Here is a 9,073-nt window from a genome sequence, read left to right on the forward strand (position 1 = left end):
ATCAACATAATCTGCTTCGTGGCGGAATTTTGTCACCCGTGGACACAGTTTAGTTTCTTTAGACGGTACTGTTTTATAGACGCTTTCCGGTAATACTTATTTTATCATATAACCGTCACTTGATTTAAATAAATCGAGTGGATATCAAGGCAAAGAATTATTGATAGAAACACAGGTTTTAAACGTAATTAGATACACGATTGGTGATTAAATATTAATTTGGAAGAAATTATCTATAAAAAAAATGCTTTACAAAAATTGTCATTTATCTGAGTGATTTTGGTCTTGTCTCTAATTGGAACTTTTGAGAACAAATTAAATGTACAAATATATAAACCATTTATGGACAAAGAAAGTAAAAGAATTACAGTAGAACCTCTCTATTAAGGACACCCTTGGGACTGAAAAGTACTGTCCTCAATAGAGAGGTGTCCTGATCAGAGAGGTAAAATTGAATGGTAACAACCAATTCGGGACCAAAACCAGTGTCCTTAATAGAGAGGGTGTCCTTATTAGAGAGGTGTCGGCTAAGGGAGGTTCTACTGTAACTTCATGCATTTGACTGTACAGCAGTTGTTTTTAACCCTTGTGGTGCAGAAGGCATTTCTCAGTAGATCTAGGCTTGGTTGATTTGAAGTGTGTACATGTCTCTCAGTTGATCTAGGCTTGGTTGATTTCAAGTGTGTACATTTATTTCAGTTGATCTAGCCGTTGTTTAACCCCATTGCTTTATTCCCTGTGTAGCTCTGTATAGAGACTTATTGACTTGTCCCCGTGGCCACAGATATTTAATTTCATGCTTTATGGGCAGTGTTGATAAAATGAAAAAAAATGACAATAGATAGCCGTCATAACCAACCAACTTGGCAAGCTGCCGACAAAATACAATAAATTATATCTCCTGGCTCAATATTCATTTCCTTACATCTGTGAAAGTCTCTGCTCACCTATAAAAGGAGTCTGAGTTTTGTTAGCGCGACATTCGCTCCAAGAGCAGCATTGGGAGAGGTTCTCATACATGTCATAGTGCATCTGTGTTGTGCATTATGGTATTATGCATAAGTAAGCTACCTGGATGAGTCCATGTTGCCACCCGGCAGCAAATCCCTGCCTTAAGATAATAAATAGACTTGGCCTCAATGAATATATCAATATTGCCACTTGGCAGTGATCATCTGTCTTAAACCAAGAAATTAAATCTACTTGGCCTCAAAAAGTAAATATCAATATTGGTTGATTCTAGATCCCTTAGTTTGCACCTAATGAACTCTTCCTGGCATTGGGGACATTTGTAATTGAATTATAAATAAATGATTTTAATTTTAAGAATTGTGTGATCTTGCTTTCTTCCCGAGATCCAACAAATGAAAAACCAGCTGCACACATGCCAGCCTATATGTCCAGCCATTAGCCCTGAAATAGTATTGGACATGTTGGACAAGATGGAATGAGCTCCTTCTATCAACTTTACAAGGTACAACCGTAACACATCAGTCTGGAGATGACACAACCACTGAGCTACACAACATTGGCTGTTTGTTCCGGTATACGGTAAAAAAAAGCAACGGAAAAAAAGAAAACGGAAAAAAGACAACGGGTACAAAAAGCAACGGAAAAAAAGACAACCATCTAGGTAAAAAAGATTGTTCCAGTCTCTGTCTCGAAGACTGGTTGTCCTTCTGTCTTGTTTAGAGAGCAACTGGTTGAGTTAAGTACTTCTGATTAAGAGACTGGCTAATAGTGTTTGGTGCCAACTCCACAAAGAGTGCTTGCCAGGAGGAGACGCTATCATAACCGGGCTTTCTAACAGAGACAATAGCACAACCTGATCCTGTTGTGGACAGATACTGATTTCGTCATAGCTGGATAAGACTACTGGTTGGTGGTAAATTTTGAGAGAAAAAAGGTACATCCCATTCATCAGGCAGAAATTTTGGAAAAAAAAATATTCCCACGGTCAGAGCCAAACGGGATGAGAGGGTTAATGGAAACCTCGTTCCTAGGAAAAAGTTCAAAATTTCTTGATACATTCATTACACCTGCAATTTTCATTTTTTTATCCTGGGTACAAGATTGTTTATTAACCCTTGCAGGCCGTTGGCTCAGACCGTGGGAATATTTTTTTGTAGGAATTTTCATCGTTTGGGAGAGTATTTAACTTTTATGGCGATATTAACCCCATATGGGCTGGTGCTGGCTGCCCAGTCGGTGGAGGACTTGTCTGTAAGCCTTCCCTTACGAAAAGATCTCGGATTCACCATGATAAATTCGGAGTTTACCATGACAGACAGTATAGTAGAGACCACCAGCCCAGATGGGGTTAATATTGCCATAAAAGTTAAATACTCTCCCAAACGATGAAAATTCCTAGAAAAAAATATTCCCACGGTCTGAGCCAAACGGGCTACAAGGGTTAATAAACAACCTTGTACCCAGGATCAAAAAATTAAAAATTTCAGGTGTAATGTATCAAGAAATTTTGAACTTTTTCCTAGGAACGAGGTTTCCATTAACCCTCTCATCCCGTTTGGCTCTGACCGTGGGAATAATTTTTTTGTGCAAAATTTTTGCCTTATGAATGCGATGTACCTTTTTGCTCTCAAATTTTACCCCCTATATTGTCTGGAATCGTTGCCTATCAATTGTACTTTAAAAGTACGTTCCTTTTTCACATCTTTGGAGCACAGAAGCAAATGGAGGAAGAATGTCCTGGTTCAAAGGAGGAGGATGCTGCGTCACTCAATACAGCATTTCTTGACAGACAGTATAGTAGAGACCACCAGCCCATATGGGGTTAATATCGCCATGAAAGTTAAGTACTCTCCCAAACGATGAAAATTCCTACAAAAAAATATTCCCACGGTCTGAGCCAAACGAATAAAGGTAATAAAGGCATTGGAAAAAAAGGCACTGGAAAAAAAGGTACGGAAAAAAAGGCACTAGGTAAAAAAGGCACTGGAAAAAAGGCACTAGGTAAAAAAGGCACTAGGAAAAAAAGGCACTAGGAAAAAAAGGCACGAGGTAAAAAAGGCACTGGAAAAAAAGGCACCAGGAAAAAAAGGCAATGGAAAAAATGGCACCAAAAAAATGTATGGGAAATCTCTGAGAAATCTCTGCTACATAGATAAAAAATAAAAATAAAAATTTCTATGTGTAGCTTTTTCTACATCAACAGAATACTGGGTGGTCCAAAAAAACGGAACAGCCTATTTTCAGTACCCTCCGACCAGAAAAACTAGCTTGGATAGGCAGGGAATCCTTATAAAAATTGATACAAAGATCATCCGATTTGGTCCAGTAGTTGAATCAAGTTAGATTCAGGGTTCCCTCACCAATAACATATTTCTACAAGATACAATAGTTTCACAAGAGTGGCTATTGACATCTAGCAAAACATTCTTGATGAGACTCAAAGAAGAGTTTTCGTCTGCACTGATAACTCTCCAGTACAGTTGAGAGGTGGTGACACCGGGATGTATCTCCCTGGTACAACCAACTCGGTGAAAAAAGTTGTCGCTGTCACAACCACACTGAAACATGGACGGTGTGACTGTCACATCCAGTCAAGCTGTTGTCCCTGTGCGACAGAACATGTTGCGACTATCATTAGTGTGACTGTCACAACCACATGATTGAACATGGGGTCACAGTCACAATCAGTCAACACAGTTGAATCTGACCAACAGGCTGTCTTCATTTGAGAGAAGACTCAAATTACAACACTGTCTTGCTACAGAACGCAACAGCTGTGAACTGACCAGCCTGTCCTCGCCAAGTGAGTGACGCTTTTCTCAGTAGCTTTATCAGAGGACACAGTGAATCTGACCAGGCTGTCTCCATCAGAGAGGCGACTCTTGGTACAATAGTGTCTTCACATGATATAATTGTTGACTGGCCAGTCTGTCTTTACCCGGGAGGTTCAATAGCTTCATGCACCAGAGGACACAGTGAATCTGACCAGGCTGTCTCCAACAGAGAGGCGACTCTTGGTACAAGTGTGTCTTCAAATGATATAATTGTTGACTGGCCAGTCTGTCTTTACCAGGGAGGTTCAATAGCTTCATGCACCAGAGGACACAGTGAATCTGACCAGGATGTCTCCATCAGAGAGGCGACGCTTGGTACAAGTGTGTCTTCACATGATATAATTGTTGACTGACCAGTCTGTCTTCGCTCGGGAGGTGATGCTTTTTTCAGCAGCTTCACCAAATATCTGTAGTTGAACTGGGTATAACTGCAAAATACGGTTTTGGGGTGTATGGGAGATCAGGAAGACTGTGGTTGTGACATGCAGAATAAGGACTGGTCCTTGATACGTCTGCATTGGACTGGTCACATTCGTTTTGAAGGTGTGGTAACCGGGAGACACTCTGCGTATGTGAAATTTTACGAGGCATCCTAAGTACGCAGGCCGGTAAAGAAGGAGAGAATGTGCTCCTGGAAGTGTCCGGACCATTGTACTCAGATTATGGTATTCATTGTTCTATACATGCTTCCCGAAATTGGTGGCTTGCATTGAAACTAACTTTTTCCCCCTTGTCCGTCATTAAAGGCATTCAAGTAGGTTGATCAACCATGACTATCTCCCTTGTCCCTTCACCATAAGGCCTAGTTTCCCCTTATGACATCACTATTTCGGACACTCAGCGCCCCATTTCTGGAAAGGTGTATAGGGCCATGACATAAGCTCCAAGACTATAGCGATTATCCTTCATTGTTCCCCGGACATTCTATACTAGGACAATTCAAACTTTTACACTGACCAACACTGTTATTGTATTCTGACGGATTATGGTGTTTGGTTCAATAGCGGAGAGATTTAAGCGCATAATAGAATCCTTTGTTCTCCGGACATTCTATCGAGGACATTGTAAACGTCTACACCGGCCGTTGCACAACCATGCGTGATTCTTTTAAACAAGGACGGGGGTCTGGTGTCCTCCGCCCAATCCCCTACTTCCACGGCCGGGCATCCTTGCCTTCTTCCGAGGTCTTTGTGTTGCACTCCCGAGGCCGTGTGATTTCGTCATTCTACATGTATACATGCTGACTCCGTGGGGAGGGGGCCGAAGCAGGTACCATTGCGCCCGCAGCTTAGACCTTCATCATTGTACATAGGAAACGTATGAAAGGCAGTTTGATAAGCTGTCTCTGTTTTCTCTCCCCTTTTTGCTTCAAGTCACACGCTATGGACGTTCATCGCATGGGAACACTGATGAATAGGAACATGAAAGTCATTACACCGACTTGTGTCACTTTCGCAAACCACTTTCACGTTCGTCTGAGTACCGTGAAAGAGAAACAGACCAAGGATGGAGTGAATGGGGACAAATAGTTTCATAAAGCTGGTCCACAAAGAAGGCCTGGCGAACTATTTGTCAGTGCAGGCCTATTGGGGGGGGGGAGGTCTCGTAACCTTTTCTTTCCCTTTAGAGGTACCGCCTATATTACATAACATGATTACGACTTCATCAAAGAATGACGCGTCTCGCAATCCTGTCGAAGAGGCAAGATCCACGTGGCCGTCTCTGCCATCTTGAAAATGTGTCTATGAAAGTGCTCACCAAAATCTCAATTTACTTGGCGTATATTCATAGTTCAACAGAAACAACATCATAGAATCGATGGCGAGTATTCAGGCCATATATCTCTGTCCAAGTGGTTTACTTGGGGAGGGCTTCTATCTCAATGTCTTCTTGAAGGCCAAAGGCAGAAGCGTCCCAATGCTGTCCAAGGTACTCGAGCAAGAAGGGTTGAACCAAGGTCTGATTGTATGGTGTCTCCTTCAGGTAAATGGGTTCCTGTAGCAGAGATTGGTTGTAGATACGCCCTGTTCACAAAGAGTGATCCAACATGCACAACAAGGTTGTCTGGAGAAGACACTAGCACAACCAGGCTTTCTAACAAAGACATTGGAACAACCAGTCCAAGTTGTTGACAGACTGAAATCAGACGCAAGCCCAGTCGGTGGAGGGCTTGGCATGGGGATTGAAATCTTCTTAGGACCAAGGTGCTTTCCACGTTCTCACACAACAAAATCAATTAAAAGCTCTAGTTTAATCGTTTTATTTGTAAAATTAGAAATCTGATACATAAGAAATCCAATAAAGTCATATAATAATTATTCACGTTTTGACAATTTCTTTGTGCAGTTTGATATTTTCTAAGATCTAGACGCTATGTTTCCCTAAAACCATAATTAGCATGCATCACTTTTCTTTCATTTTATTGATCTAATCACATTATCAAGGGGAAATAACATGCACAGCCCCAGAGGTAAGGCATTTTTAGGTCTCACCAGGAAGTTCACCACCAAAGCATAAGGCAATGGTAAAAGCTGTACATATATGTTTTTTCAATATACAGTGGAACCTCCCTTAGTGGACACCTCACTATTAAGGACAATCTCTCTCTGAAGGACAATCTCTCTATGAAGGACAATAGATTTGGTCCCAAAGTTGTTGTTTCAATTCAATTTGACCTCTCTAATCTGGACACCTCTCTATTAAGGACAGCACTTGCCAATCCCAAGGGTGTCCTTAATAGAGAGGTTCTACTGTATATACTAACATCTACACACAGGGGGTCAGTTTACCACATGTCTTGAGCAACCTTGTACTCCGGGGGGGGGTATTTTTCAATCCCTACCCCCTTTTATTGGCATGACCCCTCTCTTAGTATCATACTGTAATACACAGCCCCCTTTTGGTATTTATGTAGAGTGGAACCTCTGTAACCAGGACACACTCTCTATAAAGGACAGCGATTTTAATTTTGGTCCCAGACGGGTGATTTCCATATAACTTTAAACCTGTAATCAGGACACTTTCCAATTAACATGATTAAGGACAGCATGTGTCTGTTCTCAAGGGGGTCCTCATAAAAGAGATTCTACTGCCCCCTTGCAACTGCGGGTTTGAGGAAATAATTACAGAGTTTAGTATTTGAGGAAAAAGCTTATTGAAAATATGTAGCATATGACGGAGGGAAGGTATCTTTTTAACATGTTTAAGGATTCCTCTGGTCTCACTACACGGCTTGATGGAAACACAAGGACCTAGCTGTCACACGTGCTTTGCCTTGACATCAGCAAAAACCCATCACACACGTTTTGGTACAAGAATGCTCTGCACAATTCATTTGGACATGTTGGAGTGACCCCCCCTCAATATCTACATTCACTACAGTCCTAAAATCTTTGACTACTTTTCTATTATAACATGTATAATCTACTTTTTTCTATTATAACATGCATGATCTACTTTTCTATATACATGTAATCTACTTTTCCTAAATAATCTACTTTTCCTATTATACATGTTATAATCACAGGTTTTGATGTAATTTTGATTAAATTTCGAGATCACAATCAAGATATGATAAAATGATACAGATAAAGTAGATTTCTTCTGACAAGGTAAGGCAAGGTTCTACAATTATAGCCAAGGTCCTATTATAGCACCCATGTACATTGATATGTGCTGCAAGCTGGTTTCCACACTGTATGGGATATAATCATACTGAGGTTATAATTGTCCCACTTTTCCTTACATAATCAATTTTGATAAAATAATAAACAATGATAACATCATATAATTTACAATCATAAAAGTGAATATTTACATGATAAAAATTTTTCAAGTAAATCTGATTACTTTTGACTTTGCATAGTCTTTTTTGACATTTATGTTATAATCATCAGAAACTTCTTAATTTTACACTTCATCCTACATGAAGTATAAATATGATATAACGAAAAAAATTCTATAAACATGATTTCTTTTGACAATCTTTAGTTTATTTGACCAAATAATAATCACATTTTTCATCATTCCAGTAGACTTTGTACATACAATACAATACAATATGAAATATATTGTATATACAAAATATAATATTTTGTATAGTTTATTTGACCAAATAATAATCATATTTTTCATCATTCCAGTAGACTTGGTACATACAATATAATACAATACAATATGAATTATATTGTATATACAAAATAAAATATTTTGTATAGTTTATTTGACAAAATAATAATCATATTTTTCATCATTCCAGTAGACTTGGTACATACAATACAATACAATACAATATGAAATATATTGTATATACAAAATATAATATTTTGTATAGTTTATTTGACCAAATAATAATCATATTTTTCATCATTCCAGTAGACTTGGTACATACAATATAATACAATACGATATGAAATATATTGTATATACAAAATAAAATATTTTGTATAGCACCTTTCCAGGTTGCCCAGCTTAAAGAGCTCTTCTCCTCACCAGGACTAATCATTGTAGATGTGATAGAATCAAAATGAACTAATAAATGTGATCTATTTTGATAATACATAATATATTCAGACAAAAACAGATATTTTGTATAGCACCTTTCCAGGTTGCCCAGCTTAAAGAGCTCTTCTCACCAGGACTAATCATTGTAGATGTGATAGATTTAAAATGAACTAATAAATGTGATCTATTTTGATAATACATAATATATTCAGACAAAAACAGATAAAAAAACTCACTGACGTAATCTACCAACTCATCTTGATAACAGATACATTAAATGAGGAACAGTGACTTTAAGCGGGCCATCAAAACTCATTTATTTTCCAAATATTTTTTAAATGGGTAAAGTCTTAGTTTTTATATTTCTCTTCATTACCATTGTTTTAAATTTCTTATCTTTTACACCAGTGTTATACCAATGTAAAGTGCCTTAGAGCTCGTTTTACCTGTATAGGGCACTATAAAATATGGTAATTTAATTTAATTTTTAATTTAACATACATGCAGGCTTGCCACAGGCTTGTCAGATAAAAAGTCTAAGAATTGACAGAGATACTGACTTGGGGAAAACATCACTTTCTAAAATTCAAATCAGAGAAAACCTTGTTCAAAGATGTGACTCGCTCTACCAAAACTAGGCGCTTGTCGCATCTGAACTTGACAGGTTGATACGGACTTGTTGTTCATTTCCCTATTGTAGACCTTTTGTGAAATCTATCACAAACTGATTTGGTCACATTTCACAAAAGGTCTACAATAGGGAA

The 9,073-nt window shown here is 38.5% G+C and overlaps 1 long non-coding RNA gene across 1 annotated transcript; it reads right to left on the reverse strand.

Annotated features, from left to right (window-relative positions):
* Positions 1–6,050: 6,050 nt before the first annotated feature.
* On the reverse strand, positions 6,051–8,955 carry LOC135495135 (uncharacterized). Its single transcript, XR_010448527.1, has 2 exons — positions 8,405–8,955; positions 6,051–8,258 (listed from the first exon to the last, which is right to left on the reverse strand). It is a non-coding gene; the product is annotated as an uncharacterized LOC135495135 (long non-coding RNA).
* Positions 8,956–9,073: the final 118 nt, after the last annotated feature.

The sequence above is a fragment of the Lineus longissimus genome, chromosome 10 (genome assembly GCF_910592395.1).
Source record: "Lineus longissimus chromosome 10, tnLinLong1.2, whole genome shotgun sequence".
In the NCBI taxonomy this organism is placed as follows: Eukaryota; Metazoa; Nemertea; class Pilidiophora; order Heteronemertea; family Lineidae; genus Lineus; species Lineus longissimus.